At 38.3% G+C, this 20,474-nt stretch overlaps 1 long non-coding RNA gene across 26 annotated transcripts in view; it reads left to right on the top strand.

Moving 5' to 3' along the window:
* The window catches only part of LOC140895064 (uncharacterized), a 131,882-nt gene that overhangs the window by 7,174 nt on the left and 104,234 nt on the right, over positions 1-20,474 (top strand). For 18 of the 26 annotated variants that reach the window (XR_012154071.1, XR_012154076.1, XR_012154080.1 and 15 more), the window contains 7 exons: positions 379-427; positions 9,665-9,787; positions 13,799-13,881; positions 17,429-17,523; positions 18,198-18,359; positions 18,634-18,881; positions 19,364-19,495. This is a non-coding gene — a long non-coding RNA (uncharacterized lncRNA). The remainder of the gene's footprint in view (positions 1-378; positions 428-9,664; positions 9,788-13,798; positions 13,882-17,428; positions 17,524-18,197; positions 18,360-18,633; positions 18,882-19,363; positions 19,496-20,474) is intronic. The other 8 variants (XR_012154085.1, XR_012154086.1, XR_012154064.1 and 5 more) reach the window with 7 other exon arrangements.

The raw sequence follows: 20,474 nt of genomic DNA, 5'->3' as shown, positions 1-20,474 counted from the left end.
AATCTAGAAATAATTCTCAAAGTATATTTGCCTGCTAGCACACCTGGCTGATATATTAATAGGTAGTTGCAGTGTATTGATTCAAGATTAATCATTGATGTTGAAAGTTAATAACTCTCAGATTGTATCTACATGCCGATATATGTATTTACACACACAGAATAACACTGTAGAAATTTGCATTTTTGCTTCATATTCTCTGTTCTTAAATCTTTTAACTTGATATTGAATTGTATCTTTGAATGCTATCAAACTACTTTTTAAGCAAAGAAATTGTTTGCAGGTTTCTATGTATTTCACACAATATTTGTCATATACAAATCTTAACCTATACATTTGAATTGGGTTTTTTTTATTTGCTTGTTTGCTTTTTCCCAGTATGAAGATAGAAATCTGTTAACTGCTGAGGCAGGTGGGTACATTTTTGGTGAGTATGTTTAAATATGATCTCTGCGTACTTTTATGTTATTTTCAAATTAACAAGATAACTGGAATAGCAAAGAATATGAATGATAACTGTAATATGTTCCTGTCTATTTAACACACTCTGATTTTAGAATATAACTAGATTTTAATCCATCACTCTGCTAAACAAAAATTTTAAAAAAAATGTAAACCGCCCCAATAATAGTAATCATTACCTTCTATTTTTACTTGTCTTCCTTTCAACAGACCTAATAATGAAGTCTTTCTAGTGGCTTGTGATTTTTAAGAGACAAGTCCAAAATAATTAGCAGAATCTTAGGCAGTATAGAATCATATACTTATTAAATATTCAGCTTTAAAATAACATTATCAAATATAAAAAAGGAAAGCTTTAGTTTTATTTATAAACATTCTGAGGTTCTTTTAGGTTTTATTTATTTTTTTTTTTTAAAAAAAAAACAGAAACAGATTATTTAGGGAAGCAGTTACTACATTCTAGGGCCTGCATTAGGCATTACTTAAATAGAAATACAGCTATCAGAAATATCCAATAAGCCTAGACAGGGACAGACAGATGTACACACATAACCACAGCTGAACCACATGACATGAATTTAGGAATTTTTTTTTATCAATTACCTATTTATAGCCTCTTAATTAAAACTTCCCCTCCTCTTAAAGGCTGAAGCTTTCTTGGAAATATTTTAAATGCATATTTTAGACTCTGTGTTCTGAACTGAATTAAGATGAGCTATTTTACAATAGTGAAATCCTTCTCTGTACTGCCTATCAATCTAGTTATACATTTCTTCACATTTCCTCCCTTATTTTTGCAGACACCATTTTTAAAATGGTGCTAGTTTTGTATGAAAGTCTAATTTCTATTTATAAGGAATTAATCAGTCTTATAAAAAATCCTTTGTGTTTGAGATAAATTGAATGAGATTTTATCATGTTAAAGAATTAAACTAAACTGAAAACATTAAAGCAAGGGGATACCAGCAAACAGTGAAAAATGGCAGGTGTGGCCTTTCATGAAAAGCTTGCCTTATATCAAGAGCCAGGAAGAACAAATTTTAAAAACTAGGACCAGTTTTAGGTTTTAATAGCAAACAATTACATACAACTTTATTTCCAGCTACAGTATTTAATTTGATCTAAGTATTATCTGATAATGAAATAACCCTATTTTGGATTTTAAATATATTAGTGCTTATAAAAATATTATGGTTTTAATCATATCCTAATCTTAGGTATACTTAAGTATTCAGCCTCCTTCGGACACAGACCAGGTAGCTGAAGTCAGTGGAGTCATTTCAGTCCCTATATTTACCCCTTTATATTATAGTATATTTTGTTACTAAATCTAAGAAGTCTTGCTACAAGAGGGAAAATAAATTCATAAATCGAGTGAGATCATTTTCGACACTAGCAATTTAGTGTTATGCAGAATACAGTTATTTACTTCAGCCATTCTTTACACTTATATTCAGCAAACATCTCTGATAGTGACTTGCAAATGTCATTTTGGCACTTTTAAACCTTGCACAGTTCTTCACCTAAAAATGAATCCTTTTGACCGACACTGAGCAGTTAACCTGCCCAATGTGTTTCAGATCCAGTTGCAGTGCTTCATAGGGAGATGAAATTGTCATCCAAATAGTAGAACCTGAGAACTGGGTTGCTTTAGAATGGGAGGGGATCCCTAAAAAAAACAAACAAACAAAACCCAAAAAACCCACCCGCAATAGTACAGCATGTAATACACCAATAAAACAGATTTGATAACATTGCTCATGGGCTTCTCTACCACAAAGTTTTCTTAATAATAAACAAGAAACTTTATCCCAGCTAAATTAAAATAGGGCAGATGTTGGGTATGGGTCAGATTATCCAGCCTTTCACCTCTTTGCCTTTGGCACAAAGGTGCCTGACTTTTTCTTCATACTATGTCAGTTTCTAACTCTAAGGTATTATTTCTTCCCGAGCTTTCTACTTTTATTTTATGTTATTTTACTGTCTAAAATTCAAAGTATTAATTCAATAACAAACATTCTACTCTTTGGATTGCTAGACCCAGTTAGTGAGGAGAAGCTTTGGATAAAAGTTACAGATCTGTTAGCTTAAAAGAAAAGTAGGAGCAGTAGAAGCTGTTCTTAGATAGCTCAGTTCTGGCTGAGTGGTAGATAACTTTATATGATGATGGTAGCGGCTTCAGTACAACTGGCTTCCAAGGCCTGAGACCTTTAAATTGTTCCCGTGCAGCATGTGTTCTAAATGTTAAAAATGCAAAAGGTCCCATCACTAGAGGTATTTAAAACTAGATTAGACAAAGCCCAAGGAAATATAGTTTAGTGGACAATCCTGTACAGACAGGGGTGGGGACTAGATTATCAAACAAGCCTTTTCCATCAACTGTTTACAGATCAAGACTATTAAATTTTGATGCCAGTACAATGTTATGAAGAAAAAGCACAGTTTTGTCCATTTGGAATAACTAAATTTAGGCTGATATAAGGCACAAATGGAGAGAATTGCCAAAGTTGATGTTTGGTATAGTTTTGCATGGTAGAGTTGATAAAGGCTGGACACTATATGAAAAACACTCCTTGCTTTGCAGCTGATGATGACTTGACACTCAGCTTAGTAAACAACTGTTGAAGGTTAATCAGGATTCTTTTCTGAACTGGATATTTAGAAGGAGGAAAAGTGAAAGCTGTTTCTTTCCCCCAGCCCCCCCCCCCTTCTCTTTTCCAAGGCATTGCTAACTTTTATGATTTTTTTTCCTCCTCTTTTACTATCTGTCTTTGTGCCTCAGGGCCAGTGAAAGAACACTGCAGATTCTAGATTGCTTTCAGAGTTTGCCTTTGCTGATGATGGATTACCATGTCAATTTAAACGGCATAGGATTAATTTGTTTCAATGATTTCTCTTTAGGCTGAATGCCAGCCTTTTTTCTATCTCTCCCCTTGCTCTTCAGAATGATAATAATAATAAAACCTTTAAAACAAAACAAAACAAAAAACCCTATCCATATCCCACTTTAAGAGACAATAATAGAAATAGACAAGTTAGGTGTAATGTTGCAACAGAGTTATAGGTTTGAGTGTTTTTATCTCATTCTAAAAGGCTGAAGCATACAGTCAGTCACATTAAAATGAAATTGGATCCAACGTTTATTCAATAAATACTTGTCTTGTAGGTAATCCAGAGCAGAGTGCTTTTGACACATAAGGACTTAATTTGTCTTGGATAACAAGTTATTAATATGGCACATTTAAACTTGCCACCTACAATAAGGTCATTTAGATCTATAACATGACTCACAGGATGGTTTTAGAGAACTTCATAGAAGCAAGAAACAACGTCTGAGACTCTGTCCTAGTTCTAGAATGCTGCTACATATTTATGCATTTTACTCATTGTTTGGATCTGTTAAGGAGAAAGTTCACGACAAGATTTTTGTGGGAAATGAAGCAGCTACTCAGAGATCAAAATTAGGAAAACATCTCCAGCTTTTCTTTTAAAACATAACTGAAATGTCCATGTGGAGTAAGTGACTCGGTTTTCTGAAATAAATAATCTTTAAAGTTATGCTGTCTCTGCTAACAAAGTCATTGCAGGTTTGAAAGTGAAGCTAACAACGTTCATTTCTGGGGTGAAATTCACATACATTTTACATATACTTTGTCCATGTGGTTTGCAAATTACTTTTCTTTCAGTAACAAGCAAGGAAGAGCGAGCATAATCTACCCATAAATGTTACTGCTCTAATTTGACTGTGCAATGTTTGTTCATGCATTAGCTGCACATGTAAAGAGAGGTGTGTTATATGGTGGTGATCTACACATAGCTGAGCACACATGGATGCTTTTGGGATTGTATTGGACTTCAAAACCAAAGTGGTGTGCAATGACCTGTTTAAAAAATTGGTAACCTGGAAAAAGAATAAACTCAGTTTCAGTCCTTCCTCTACCCAGGCCTAATAATGCCTGTAAGAGTTGCATTATGACAGATATAGTTTGCCTTGTGGGCATGCTATACAGAAGACACTTTTGCAGCCAGTATCTGTAGTTCCACAGTAACTGTGAACTGTATTATGCTGTTTTAAAAGTTAAAGGTTTTGGCTGCTCTCAACATAGTATATTTTGTTTCTATAAGAAATAAAATCTCCATTGGAGCTCTTTCTGGGGAAAAGGATATTACACATAAGTTGAAAAATGCAGGCAAGAAAGGCTAATTGAACGAAAAGAGAGAATTAGGTTAAAAAATAGAGTGCAATCTAGTATCACATTTTTACTAGCGTAACCTGAAATGAAGGTGTCTCAAAGTCCCTAGTGATGCCAGAGTGTTTAGATGTTGGGCACAGATGGAGACACCTATTGAAATGTGTCTGAAGAAGATTAATAGGACTTGTCAGTGTTGGGAAAGCACTGCTTTGCTGTAAATTTCTACTAGCACAAGATGAATTACCGATGAATGCTCAGTTATCAACCCCATCACTATCATTCGACACTAAATCAAATTGAGCCGTTATCTACAATCAGAAAATTTCTTTTAAAAATAGGCATACACCTTTAGGCTGGAACTCTTGAATAAAAGCACCCCAGAAGACAATACTTTCTGTGTTTTGTGTGTCTCTTCACTAAAGGATATATTTTAAAGTTCTCACACAAAAGGCTTCTTTTCAATAATGAACTCCAAATGCAGTGTACAATTGGGCTTGTCAAATAACAGAAGAAGTTATTCATAAAATATCAGCTTCATCATATAACATCTTTACTAAAAGCCTGATCCAAAATCTACTAAAGTTAATGGGAGTCTTTCTATTAAGTTCAGCAGGCTTTGGATCAGGTCCTATATCTCTGACACAAGGATTTTTGCCCCCCTGGTGATAATGCATAGGTTCCCCTACTTTGGAAGACCATGTATCCTAACCACATTTTAATGCCGAATATTGGTCAAGACTCATGATATAATAAATAAATAATAATAAATAATAATTATAATTAATAAGATAAGTAATGATCATAAATAACATATTTAGGAAATGGCAGCTTAATACAATGAAATGTGTGTTGACTGACTGAAAAGCATGTTGAGCAAGAATTTTTGCTTCCATCCTTTACTGAAGACTTGCATAACTATAATGAAAATTTACCAGCAAAGGGACCAAATCTACTAGATCTTCCTTTACCATCTTGATTATTATAATTAAACAATATATTTTTCATTCAGTTCTGAGAAATTTCTTCTCTTTACTCAGGGATAGTAATAATTTTGCCCAGCTGATTTATTCTTACATGTTTCTAAAAAGTCAGCTCCCTCTGGCACCTTTTCATTATTATTATAGCTAAGAAGAGTCACTTATGTTTAGGGAGGAATGCCAAGGAATTTTCCCTCATCTGATCTATGTTCCCAAGCAAGGGCATAATTCCCATTATGCAGAATCAGGACCTAGCTATGCAAATTTTAATAATCATTCAATAACTTCTCAGCCAAGGAATATATCCATCTTTACCCTGCCACCTTATCTTACCTGTAGTTTACATCACCTTTTACTAAACATATTACATGCTGTTTACCATGGGCTGCAGCTGGAAAGCCTTTGTGTTTCCCACCCCAGAGCCCCTCATTGACCACCTACAAAATTAATTGGATAAGTAGTAATAGTGGTTTACTTGTTTATGTTCAAATTCTGATTTTCATGAACTTAAGGCCAGATCCACAATTGGTGTAAATTGGTGACTTTTAATGGAGTTAGTAGCGGATTTACAGCATCTGTTTCTTCTAATTAAACCCTTTAAAAACCATTCCCTGAAATTAGTTGTAGGGGAAGATCCTTTAAATATGTTGGTATTATGTAGAGTATCATTGCAATCTTTAACTTTTCAGCAGGAAACATGCAAAGAGAATATTAATAAAGTTCAGTGCAGTGAGAAGCTAGCTAGAGTGCAGCGTTGGAGAATTATGAACTACTGAACATAATCCATACACTCCATTTGGTTACTATAATACTCCAATCTGTATTTATTACCAACCCACTCTGATGCTTATACAACTAAATTTGCTAGATTTATACACTCTAATGGTTCCACAATGGGAAAAACCTGTGTTCTTTATCTCTCCTTTCCTGTCCCAAATAACCCCTTCCATATACACTCTAGGCTTTTCTAGACCTTGTCTGGGTTTAATCACAGGCTGCGGGACAAAATGTGCATTATTAAGAAATATAAATATTTTCAGAAGCAATCAAAGGGTTGAAAGATTGATTCGGCATGTAGATTGGATTTAATTCGAAGCAGCTTTGTTCTAATGAGGACTACTGGGATACAAAGACAGCAGCCGGTTATGGCCACCAGTTGGGAACTTTGATTCATTACAATAACCTGTCAAGAATTTCAGCTAATCGCTAGGTACTAAGAAACACAGTGCTGGGTAGCTGGAGGTCTATTGTTTTCAACCTCTCCCTCCAGAGAACAGATTTACATTTCATATTATCTGTTTTACAGCAATGACAATTATGTCTAATTTCTTGCTGCATATGGGGCCAAATCCTGCAGTCTCTTACTCAGGCAAAACTCCTGTTGATTTCAGTCTGAGTTTTGCCTAAGTATGGAAAGACTTGGCCATGGATGAGACCTGAGTCAGTCAGAAATCAGCATAACTACATTGAATTAAATGGATCGGCACTAATTTAGACGGCCTGAGGATCGGGCCTGGTTAGTTTAACAGTGACTTTCATAGCAACCTTTTGGGCCAAATTCTGCTACCCTTACTGATGTAAGCAAATGGGACTATTCAAGAAGGAAGGTGCTACTCAATGTGAGTAAGAGTGGAGAGATCTTGCTCTTTGTTGGCCTGGAGGCTTGTGTATTTTTATTATTGTCCCAACAGAAATTAAATGCCATGCCTATAGAACAGGGGCAACATAGAAAACCCAGTAAAAATTGATAAGAACCATCATTAACAAATTTATTGCTTTCCCTTTAGACTGTAAAATATATTAGGAAAACTCCTTTGGTGCACAGGGGTAATATGTCACAGGTACTATTAACTTGGGGAATGCAGGACTCCGACAGCTTTACTAAATGTAATGCATACAGTTAGAATCACAATACATACAGGATCAAACACTGACTAGTTCTTCCCCCCACCATCACTTTGTCCATGCAGGCTGAGAAACCCTGATTTCTCTGAACTGTTTCACCCATCCACAGCTGGAATTCCAAAGTGAAATGAAAATGGCTTTAAAATCAACACTACATGGGAGCCTGAGAGAACAAGTTTTCCTTTGTTGTAGGGTATAGTATTATTTGCTGTAGGTTTTTGATATACATTCTAAATTAGGCCTGCAAAGGCATGCTTCATCTTTAATTCATCACTCTCAGCTGAAAGAGATTAGCAATGTCTAGCACGCACCCTTCGCATGGTGCTGACCTCATCAAGTATGGCCTGAAATTAATTAGCCTCATTCATTCCAAATGGAAAAGGATAATGGAACTGCATTTTAGAGATGACCATCACAAATTGTTTGCAGCATATTTAAAAGCCCCCTCTCTTTTAAAACTATGTAGATTAAAATTCTTTCCAGCACTTGCAAATCAGAGTTATCAAGGGACCAGGAGCAGAAACGGCTCAGTCTTATTTGTGGAACTGGAAGTCACATGGTGAGTGTGTGCGTGTGGTGTGGCTGTAAAATAAAGAAGTTTGTCATTGGCAGAACATCTGGAATTAAGTTGATATTTCCAGGTGCTCTGGCATAGCTGGGCATCAAGCACATGATGTTTAAACATTCTTTCGCTGGATCATTTAAATCAATATGAAATCAGTGTTCCTTTGTCATTCATACATGCAAAGTGCTAACACAAATTCCAGGTTGGCTTTAGAATCCTACATCATTCATTATCTAATTAGAAATCAGAGCAGACCTGAAACAGCATTCCTTTGAAGCATCCTGGGCCGCAGCTTGGGATACTTTTATTGTGTGACCCACATCATGTTGCATCCTCCAAAAGTCTATGGGCTAGATTTTAATGGTAGTTAGGTACCTAAAGATGGAGATAGGCACCCAAGTGTTTTTGAAAACCCTACTAGGTGTTTACCCTCATATTTAGGTGCCTAAATACCTTTAAACATCTGGCCCTGTGTCCCTTTCCAGACACTCCACTAGCATTTTAAACTATTTCTGCTGATTCTGTTTAATCACTGAAACATACCATTTGCCCTCTAAGGGTAGTTCCCACACCACCAACGGGGGATGAATCAAGACAGGCCAAGGTTCTGAATATTAAATTTGCTCTCTTACTTAGCCAAATATTCATTAGGAGACTCAGGGCTCCGAGACTGATTGTGTAAAATGGTTTTTTAAGGGTAAGAGCTCGGTGCCCATGATTTTAATCAGGCCTGGTCTAAATTTTATATTTCCTGCCCCTCACAGTAGCAGTAAGGGAAGAATAAATCCCTAAATGCAGGACTGGAACTAGCTAAATACTGATCTGATACAACAGGGTGAACTATAAGTCCATTAATTTCAGTATTCTGGCTCCAGCAAGTGTCCTGTGCCCGATACACCAGAGGAAGAATATATTCATAATGCACATGGCCAGTGCTGAACATGGGGGAAAAACACTTTGTGATATCCGCTATGACCACCTAATTCCCCAAAACAAGAGATTTAATTACTGATCCTTTAGCACATATAATACAAATATTTGTCCTGCTAGTGTTCCCACTGAAGTTCTAGTGACTTCAAGATCAGACCCATTATTGTTGGTCATAAATGAACTTGTATATTGGCTAGCTGTACCCAGAATGAAACCACTCAGCTCCTTAAGCTTCCAAGTTAAGGTTAGCCCAGTAAAAGAAAAATAGACGTCAGAAACAGAAGAAGAAGAAATCAGACCGTAGGTATAAAGCTAGGGGAAGCACAGGCTAGATTAAATTGTTATGTTAGCCTGTGTAGTGATTTAGTGATTTTTTTTTTTTGTAGTTTTTATCTCAGCTCAGAACTGTTTCCTCCTAAATTAAACAAAATGTTGACGACATGAGAAGTGAACTGACCCAAAGGTGCACCAATCTGGTTCCCCAGTCGTCTCATCCCTGATCCACCGACTGCAACAACCTATCATTTTGGAATATTAAATGTTCCTCATATCTTTCATCTTTCCAAAGTTCATGTCACATCCTCTGAGCTGGACACTTGGGATTTACTTTCCTTTTTGGTTTCTCTGTTAAGATCAAGAGACTTCTGATTCTGCAATGAGGTCAGCTTGAGTGGACGCAGGCACTCAAATGAAGTCCCAGAGGCTGGACAGATTTGATGATGAATTTTAGCAGACAGAATCCCTGCCCACTGCAGGTACCTTCTCTCTCGCTGTCCCATCTCCCAGCTCTTCAGGGACCAAAAAGAAAATGGTGTTTTTTTTAGTTTTTATCATTTGCAGACATTTCATTGGCATCCAGTTATGTGATGTGGCCCATGGGGGATGAGAGATCCAATTTAAAAATGATCTGGATACATGCTTTTAGGAATAAGTACGTTTCCAAATAAACCAAGCTTTTTAATCTAGTCTTTACTACATTAGTACTGCAAATTAATATACGCTACACTCAGAGATTCAGATGTTTGATTTGTCATAATTAAATATTGTTTTATTTCTTGCATAATAGGTAAACAAAAAGGCCTACTTGCAACCTACTAGTTTTTGAATCCAATCATTCAAGATACAAGTTAGCCAGTGATTTTAAAAAACTAAGTCATGATGCTTATTACTATGGATGGCCCATTTTATCTCTGGTGTAATGCCACAGACGACTATGGAAGTGCACTAGAGATAAATTTCACTTGTTCTTTTTAATATAGACATCTTGTAATAATCAGATCACTTTTAAGTAATACAATTGGATTACACAGCTGGATTCAAAAAAACAGTTTTGCGTGTACACAGATCATTTGATTCAGAAATACAGGAAAACTCAACAACTGTTTTACAGTGGATATCACACTAGACTACAATTTAGAATCGTGAGAAAGGAAGGAATCTCCCCCTTCTTCCCCACACACATATTCTGCAGTTAGGCAGAATGTAATTACCAACACTGGAATTTGGCCACAACACTATGAGTACACCAAGAAAATTTTTGCCCATTGAAGCAACAGTTTACTCACTTTCAATAACGGCATTCATGAGGCATTGCAACAGATGGCTTACATCAGTGGGTAACCTTATGTACTCCTGCTGGCTGCCCTATTTGAGGCACAATGTTGTGAGTTCAAGATGGAGGATCATCCTTAACTCTGAATGCTCTTTTGTGGGTTTAAGTCAGATCTTTAGCCTAGGCAAGGATTTTTGTTGTCATTCTTTTTGAGGGTAGGGGAAAATTTTGTTAATGCATACGGATAGAAAAAAAATGTTTATACTGTATCAGGATCAAAGAGTTATTTGTACTCTTGCTGCAAGTCCCTGAAGCAAAGCTTATGGGGGACTTTTTAAAGGCCCAAAGAGCAGTTAGTCATCCAAATCCCAATGAAAGTTGGTGAGAGTTTGGAGCCTAATGACCATGAGTGTGGAAATATCCCTTTATGGTGATGTAGTGCTAAGTCGGGCCTTTTTGGGCTTTGACTCATGGCCTGTATGTACTTGGCACTAGAATCACTGACATGCTGTGGGTTCTCCTTCATCACTTGTGGCATTACTGAGCCACTCATATCTAGCAAGCATGCACACTACACAGAAAATATGTTGATTAAGAGTGTGAAGCAGTCCTTTACCACACTTAATTTTCTTTTCTTTTCTTTTCTTTTCTTTTCTTTTCTTTTCTTTTCTTTTCTTTTCTTAATAACACCAACTATTACTCCTTGGGAGTAATTACCAACATTTCTATCAGTGACAGTCCTAGAAGACCACAGCCAGTACTTGCTCTCTTCTATCCTGAAACTAGGCAAACTATTTCAAATGTTTCTAAGTCAAAGATTTGGGCTTGAAGGCTAACTTTATATATGACGCCTCTCTTGCCAGTTAGAGCCCTGCTTATACAGAGTCCTCGCACACAGGCTAGGGAATTGAAATCAGAGGGGCTATTTGAATTTCGGGGTGGTGGTGGGGAAAGAGTTGGAAAATGACTAAACTGGCAGCACTGGAACTGTTGACCTATGAGGGAGTTCGGGTGTGGGTGTGTGTAGGGAAATCCCTGGCCCTGGCAACAGTTGTTGTGCCATAGGACTAGTTGTACATGGGGCTTCATGTGTTACTTCACGTCAGACTCTATAAGACCTAGGACCTAAATCCTTAACAAACACAGTACTCGTGAGCCCCCATGTAATAAAAATATGGCTGAATTCTGCCATGCAGTCCCTTTGAAGTCAAGGGGACAGATCCATGGCCTACCCTAAGTTCTCCTTTGCACTGCTCCAACGCAAGCCCAGTGTCAAGCTGCGCCAATAGGGCAGTTAAGGGTTCCCTTGACATAGGAGAATCCCTCTGCATTATGAAGCTGGTTTAGCAGTCTTTACACCATCTGTTCCCCTACTGTAGGATGGGAGTGTTCAGGTTTGGGCTGGTGATGAGAAGGGACTGTGACAGGGACTGGCGGGTGTGGGACCAAGGCATACAAGGCCAAAGGGACTGTCATTCCAGCTACTGCTATAACTTGTGACAGGCGATGATTCAGCTCCCAGCTGACACAAAAGACCGGGGTGGCACAAATGTACCTTTGCCGCATCCCCTCATCTGCCCTTAGTGTGAACCCAGTGAAGCTCAGGGAGAAGTTGGTCCATTGACTGGATATAAGTTGGGTCTTGATAAGGTACAGTATGAACCAAATACTTCCTGCAAAAATTAGTGCACTGTGCAGGCTACATCTAACAAATAGGTTTAATATTAGAGATGAGCAAGACATTTCAGATAAAATAAGTCTCCACCTGAACCTACACCTGCTTCTCAAACTAAACTCAATCTGTTCCTTTTCTATCCATTTTCTGGATGAAGAAAGCAATGTAGTGGTGTTGCACCATAATGAATCCTGCTTCAAAACCTGAAAAGTGCAATGGGTGCATGCTTAATACACTGAAAAATAAACAAATACCATAAATGGAAAGCCCATATTTTACACTGAGTGTTAATGGATGTGCATGTGCGTGGAAGACTATTGTGGTCAGAGACTGCTGGAATAAAACTGAAATAAGTCATCAGATAAAATAAAATGTTCCCAGTGACACTCTTAGGGGACCATGCTCCTACCTAAAAATAACACTGGAATTACACACAGAAACACTCCCTGGGATCTGGCAAGCACTTCTAAGTGGGCTGTGCAGTCTGCTCAGTTCTTACAGTAACTGTGCATGTTAAGTAAACACACAGCAGTCACAGAATGTCATCACAAAGAATGGACTGATTAACAGCACAAAATTATGTGGAATAATTTAAACTTTATATCCGCACATGAATATAGGTCTATATATATTAATGGGCTTCCCCTCTGCCACAAGCTGAGTTGTACATGGGTGCGGTTTGAAAGAGAGGCTGGGAGAATGAGAATTGAAACACAGGGCCACCCGTGGATAGCTCTAGAGGATGCTGGTATTGCTGTGTGATAGCTATAGATGAATGATTGTTTGTTGTGTTTTCTGACAATGTGGTGTCATCTCATTCCTTCAGATATCCATGATGCTACAGTATATATACAGTGTAGTCTGAAAGTTTAAATATATAAAGAGAAGTTTAAGAATAAAATCCCCTGGTTAATGAGTATTGGCAAAGGCTGGTGTAAACTGATGTAGCTCCCATGGAATCCAATGGAGCTATGCTGATTTACACCAGTTAAGGATCTGGGCCCTGCTTTTGCTTCTTTTACTCTGTCAGAACACTGCACTGAAATTGGTGGAATAAGAACGGCAGGATTGGACCATGAATGAGTGGCTGAGTTAGAAAGCAAATGAATTCCTGCCAAAAAGTTCAGCAATGATTCAGAAGTATGTAAAGTGTCTGCTTTGAAAAGTGTCAAGTAGCATTTGTGACCAATTATCCAAAATGAAGAGGGGCAGACTTATGTTTACACATACTAATCTGCAGACAGAGTTTGAAAATTACAATTCATGAACTTGTAACATTTTCCCCCCCAGTCCTGGCACTTATGCATGTGCACATTTCCTTGTGATTAACAGGAAAACATTGTTACAAAAGTGCACACATGCACGCACGCACACACACACAGAGAAAAGCAGAGTAAAGGAAACTGCCATGTGGCAGCAAAATAATTAAATATTCCATGATACAAAAAAGATCATGGATCATTATATGAGTAAAATAGCTTTATCAGTTAGGCTGAAAAATTATGCATAATGTGTCTGGATTTGTTATTTTTCCCCCAGCTGTGAAGCCCTGGGAAATAATCTACACAAAAGAATTTCGGAAATGAAAGCTGTCTCTGCTATCTCCTGTTTAATTAACACAGGTATACCAATTTTACCCCATTTATCAAGATATTACAGATGAAACTGTAACTAACAGATGAGAATGTTACCATTAGGGCCACAAAGCATGGTTCGAAACGAATCCTGGTGGCTGTTGCATTGTGGGCAAGATCAAGCTTGTTGACTTTTTGGCCAGGTCTCACAGGTTTGAATGAGTTTGTGATTCAAATTTAGGCAAGGTTTATTTTTCAATTGATAAAAGTTTATTGGGCCTTATCCCCTCTCCAAACTTAACCCTAAGAATGGCAACAGCTTTAAAAACGATCCATCTTTCTTTCTAACAGGTTCCTGATGTTAAGGGCCTGACCTTAAAAAGAGTGGTGCACAGGTCAGGCTACAAGGGAGGATATGGGAGTAAGCTACCCCTGACCTGCAACCCTACCAAAAGCAGCTATTTTAATAGCCCGTGCAGTGTTTTCCTGATCAGCACCTGAAGAGATGCCTTCGAGCTAATTCCCAACATATTAACTCTATGAGGGCTGAATGATATACTGTATCAGTATGTATATTCCATTTCCAGCCTGGCTGGAAATACTTGATACCGTAAGAGCTAAATGTGCCTTTTAAAGCACCCAAATAAAAGTTCACAGATGCTGCATCTCTTCAGCTCCCACTGACTTCATTGACATTTATGGGTGCTCTGCACATTTGAAAGCCAGGCCACTTACATCTAGGTGTCTAAATATAGATTTAGGAGCCTAATATCAGCCAGCCCGGTTTGCAAACTTCTGATTTTAAATTCCCTATTAAGAGAAAAGGAACAGCATGGTTTGCAGGCGTGCAAGCTTCTTTGTCCATGTGCCTCAAATCTTGACCTAACAAGACTCATCACTGTGGATGAGTGGGTGGCTACGTCTTCATGGCCCACCCATGTCCTTAGCCTCTCTCCTAAGAAAGTCAAAAATGGGTGATCATTAGTACTAACTGTGTCACTTTTTATGGTGAAGCTGGCACTTATCTATCAGTAAACAGACAAAGTTGGCCTAACTCATTTCACACTAAGAAAAGGAGGACTTGTGGCACCTTAGAGACTAACACATGTATTTGAGCATGAGCTTTCGTGAGCTACAGCTCACTTCATCGGATGAGCTGTAGCTCACGAAAGCTTATGCTCAGATAAATGTGTTCGTCTCTAAGGTGCCACAAGTCCTCCTTTTCTTTTTGCGGCTACAGACTAACACGGCTGCTACTCTGAAACCTGTCATTTCACACTGGTCACCAAACAGCCTCTGGATAGTAATGGCCTTTGGACCCTGACCAGCTGTGCTGGATTTGAACTCGTGAGCTAGAGATGAAAGGCAATATATTGCATTACAAAGCCATTGGGCTATCCAGTCCCCTGAACAGACACTTCATTAAGATAAATAAACAAACACTTCCAGCCCGTGTTAAGCAAGGAGTGAAAAAAAAGAGGAAACATCTGCAATTGTGAACGCTTATTTGTAGCAGCTGCCTTAAAGCAACACTGAAGTTGGCTGTAGCAATGTTGCAGTGGTGCTCTAGAACACTTAAAAACCAGCCTGATTTTCTGATAATTAAAAAACACCTGCAATATCCATTACATTGCCTTTGGCGTTCCCTTCTCGGCACCATTCTGTTCCCTCATATCTCCTCGAGGAGGCATGTCTGTAAAGCATGCAAACCTTAAGAGTACAGCTAACTAGTGAATTATAAGTAGCTAGGTGTTCTAACAGGTTCACAGGGACCCTGCAGGGTGTGCCATACCCATTTCCCAGGATGAGATGAGCAATGTGCCGTTGCATTACAACACACGGCCTCATGCCTGAAAAATAATGGCAATCAGTCCTCCAGTTTCCAAACAAGCTTAATGTTTTATAGGGAGGAGAGGCAAGACTATGTAAGATGTTCTCAAAATATCCATTATTCTTCTACTTATGTCTGATGAAGCTGTGCTTGGGGCATGATTTGAGTGATGGGTACCAGGAGAATCACAGAATCATAGAATATCAGGGTTGGAAGGGACCTCAGGAGGTCATCTAGTCCAATCCCCTGCTCAAAGCAGGACCAATCCCCAACTAAATCATCCCAGCCAGGGCTTTGTCAAGCCTGACCTTAAAAACTTCTAAGGAAGGAGAAGATGGATCTAAGTCCATTTTACCTTTCCTCAGGGCATCTCAAGGTCAGATTAGCCTGTGGAGTAATTTAGAGCCGCCTCAGAGATACTCTAAAGTACACCAGAAACAACGTCTTTCTAGGGGTCACTGTGCTGGGCAGGATTACTAAAGCACAATGTGCTCTGGATATGCTCTCTCAGTCCCTACCATGTACATGACACCAACATAGATGACACCTGTTGGACAAAGAGTAATTGGCTTAATCTGCAGCAAAGGAGATTTAGGTTAGATATTAGGAAAAATGTTTATAAGGATAGTTGAGTACTGGAAAGGGTTACCAAGGGAGATTATGTAATACCCATCATTGGGGGTATTTATGAACAGGCTAGACAAACTCCTGTCAGGGATGATCTACGTATACTTGGTCCTGACGCAGCAAGAGGGGATGACCTCTCTAGGTCACTTCCAGCCCTATATTTAGATGATTCTATGACATATACATTGTGAAGAGAGAGCTCTGCCAGCTATGATGCCAGCTATGATGCCCAAAGATTCTCCCTATGCAAAGAGAGTCCACAGGAGGGAGACTGAAAATTTCTTTAAGACACTGCTTTGTTCTTGTTGTCTAACCTTTAGGAAAAGAAAAACACCACAAATTGCCAGTGTGCAGTTCTCTTATTTGTATGTTATGCATTTAATGCAATACAGTCTGGAAAGCAACTTAGTACCAGTTATTGGGGAGGAGGAGCACTCTTGCATCCTACCCTCCATTGAAAGGGAGAGAAGTGGAGATACAATGGAAATGTGTATGTCTTTGATGTGCGTTCATGTTGTATACACCAGTGCCTATGCCTGAGTCATTTAACAACAAAAAACTTGCAGTCAAAAATACCTTGAAATGCTGATATCATCCTTGTCTAGATGTTCACAATCAGGCATTGTCACAAGGGATCAAGGGATAACACAACAAAAATCCAGATGAGGTATCCATACAAATGGGTTGACATTAAACAGCATTCAAAGTTCCTTTACTTTACTGAGGAAGAAGGTGGGGGATAAGAAAACAGCAACATAAAAATCTTTGTAATATATTATAGAAGCAATGAGAAACCTATGTAATGTTTGTATTTTTATATTGAAGAGAATCCACTTCTGTTGCTTGAATGTACTGAGAACTGGAAAAGGATGGGCCTAACCAGGATGCATCCGTTAATTTTCCTACAGTCTCACAAACCAACACTGATCCTAATTAACTGGAATTGGTCTAGCTTGAATGAACCTGTATTCTCAGACTGAGCCAGAAAGACTCCCCTTCACTTTTTCTCTTTGCTGTTTCTGACTGAGAGACATGAGACTCTCTTTGAAGTTTGCATTTGCTCGTTGCATGATATGTTTGTAACACTGTGATAGCAACAGCTTTTGAATCACAAATACTCTTGCTTTCCATTTTCAGCCAATAAGGTGCAAGTTCTTGTTGCCCAATCCCCACCTTCAGCCAAGGAACAGGTATGAGTAATCCATTGAAAGGAGAAAATTAAAGACTAGAAGGTAAGCAAGGACTGAAGTAAAACAGGCATATTCACGTGGCAGGAAATGATTCATTTTTATACCGAAAGAAGATTTCAGATGGGAGTTCTCACCGTCTTGGAATTATCACAATGGCTGGGGCTTGATTCACTGCAAAGACAAATACATAATTTATTCACTGTTTAGTATTATTATTATTATTTCACTCTGGGATCAAGGGGGAAATAAAGTTGGGTTCTGAAGGAAAAAGCTCCAAATTTAGGCACAATAGAGCAAGAGTAAAATTTCAGGGCAAGTGGATTCATGTTCAAGTTGGAGTTTCCCCAGTGCCAAAGTCTATCTTTAATCCCCAGCCCAGCCATAACGCTTTGCTTGACCATTTCTTGTTCTATTCAATAAAGCATATATTGTTATCATAGCAAGAGCTGCGTCATTTATACATCAAAATATTTTATCAGTTCAGCCCCTTGGAATTTAGCATTTCACTTGTAAGGGATCCTATAATACACATTAGTTATGCAAACTCTACCTTCTGATGGGTTGAGTAATTTTGTTATGCTATTTGTATTTTACAGTGCATTGAAACATTTCCTTGCATTTTATCTGAATATCTTAGGATGTTGCAAGGAAATAATACAAAGATGAAAAAAATAAATTTTAGCATATAATATGGACACAACTTACATGCATTACAGTCTCTTCTTTGGCAGCTGTCATTCCAGTCTAGATTGTGAGTCCTGCACTCATGTTGGCCTCATACCTTTGCTGTCCCATCAAAATCAAGAAGCAAGAAATGGCATAACTAATGTGTACTGTTGAAATCAATGGAACTCCTTGGGAGCACAGTTCTACTCAATGTGAGTTAAGGTTGCACCATTTAGTCCTCTAGTAACTGTTATTACTATTGCTACTTGGAACAAACTTTATTAAGTAGTTTTGACTTATTTAAATATTTAAATGCATTATTTGAAACAACAAAACTACTAATATAATTCATTCGTTCTTTGACTATGTGATTTGTCCTATCCTGGGTATCATGAAGGGTTATTCTTGCCCCAGCTAACATTCATTCTATCTATCCATCTAAATCTTCCAATGGAGAGCCTCAGATTTCACTTTATGTGTCTGCAGGTAATACACAGAGGGCTGCCCAGACAATGACAAGGTTGTATGTAGGAGGTAGAGATAGCAACACAACTAGATCTAGTATCAAGACTCAAAGCCTTTCTAACTTCTAGAGGGTTTGATGCATTCACTGAAGTCTGGCCAACATGACCTGAGGGTATTTGCATTGTTGAGAAGCTTCCAACCATTCTGCCTCCCTTTCTTCCTCTCTCTATCCTCAACAAGTCCTGGAACTATCTCTGAAGACATTTAAGGTAAGAAAGGGAGCATTAATTTTTGTTGTGGGCAAGAAGTTAATCTATTTAGTTATATCTAGGATGTAGTATCTAGTATTGTAGCACCCGGAGCACAAAACACAGTAATTCTACAAAGAGATTTCTATAGGAACTCTGCCTCTTCCTTAGGAAGCTTTGCCCCTGCCTCTTTCTCTTTTTCTTTCATTTTTGCTGTTCTCATTCCTTGTCTTTGGTTATTGCTAAAAAGCTTTTGTAAAACCTGAATATGGAGAATGTTTTGTTTGGATTCAGTCTTATCCCTTCCAGTACTTTTGTTCCACAGCTGAGGACACAGAAACCAAGAACACCTTAGCTCTGGCTCCTGTGAGTTTTGTCTAGCCGACTGTAGGTGCATCATCCCAGAGAAACACAGCTGTCACTAGAGGACACTCTCTGGTGTAACCAGGCGTCAGCCCATTTGAATGTCATATGATTTTTTCTCTCTGTCTTTTCCTGCTCAGGAGGAAAGCTGCTGCATTCTGCATAAGTGAGTTTAGTAACCTCCATCTTCAACTCTGGATACTGAGAACTGCTAAGGCCCAGCCTAGAAATGATGAACACATAGATCATTGTGGCCAGATCCTCATCTAAGAGTAAGTAGTGTAGTTTCCTGTCAAACTATCGGAGGAGGAAGTAATTTCTTGCCCCTGTTGCTGCCTTGATTTCCAGGATCAGTGGTGAGTCCAACAAGACCCCAAGGCTTTGTGACTGATGGTCAACTTCGGTGAAACACAAATGCAGGGTTTAGTTAGTAAATTTCTTCACAGACTCAGACATGCAGGGTTTGTACTGCCTAAAACCACATGGAACTCACCTGTCCCCAGATTTCATCACAAACCTCAAACTCAGTGTAGGTTCAGTGAAATATTCACTGAAGTTCATAAATCTTTCAAATGAACCTAAGCCAAACCATCACCCATGGTAGATTCTTATGGTTTTGACATTAAGATCAGGCCAAATACCCAGCAGATTTTAGAATGAGTTAGGCTCTGAGATATTGAATCCATTCTAAACATGAAACTTGGAGTAAAATGGGGGAGAGTGTGATCTTCATGCATTGAAACCAAAGATAATGTGTTTCAGAAATTTGAAGGCCAGAAGACCCCATTATGATCATCTAGTCTGAATTCCAGCATATCTTGGAACACAGAAATACACCCAATAATTTCTGCATCAAGCACATAATTTCTGGTGGAGTTGTTAGCTCATATCTCTTAGAAAGATATTTATTCTTGAGTCATAGATGCCTGTGAACATCAAGTTTCACATTTTTCCAGGTTCAAGTAAGTGTGTTTGGGGGCTAATCTTAGAGATTTAAATATCTTTAATGTCAATGTGGGAAATCTGTCCTTGCATATGGCAGATGTAGGTATGCAGCTGAGGAGAAAGCCAACAGCAGATTGAGACAGAGAAAATCATATGGCATCCTCAGCAAAATGTCTCTCCTTTGTGTCTGGGGCTTTCACGGGGATTCTTTTTACTGTTGTTTTTGGAGCCACTATTTGGTTTATCTGAAGCTTTTGAAGCCACTATTTGGTTTATCTGAAGGCTCAGTTAACTGGTGCAGATTCC

The sequence above is a fragment of the Lepidochelys kempii genome, chromosome 10 (genome assembly GCF_965140265.1).
Source record: "Lepidochelys kempii isolate rLepKem1 chromosome 10, rLepKem1.hap2, whole genome shotgun sequence".
NCBI lineage: Eukaryota > Metazoa > Chordata > Testudines > Cheloniidae > Lepidochelys > Lepidochelys kempii.
Note: the sequence above shows the minus strand (reverse complement) of the source record. Positions and strands in the feature narration are given on the sequence as shown.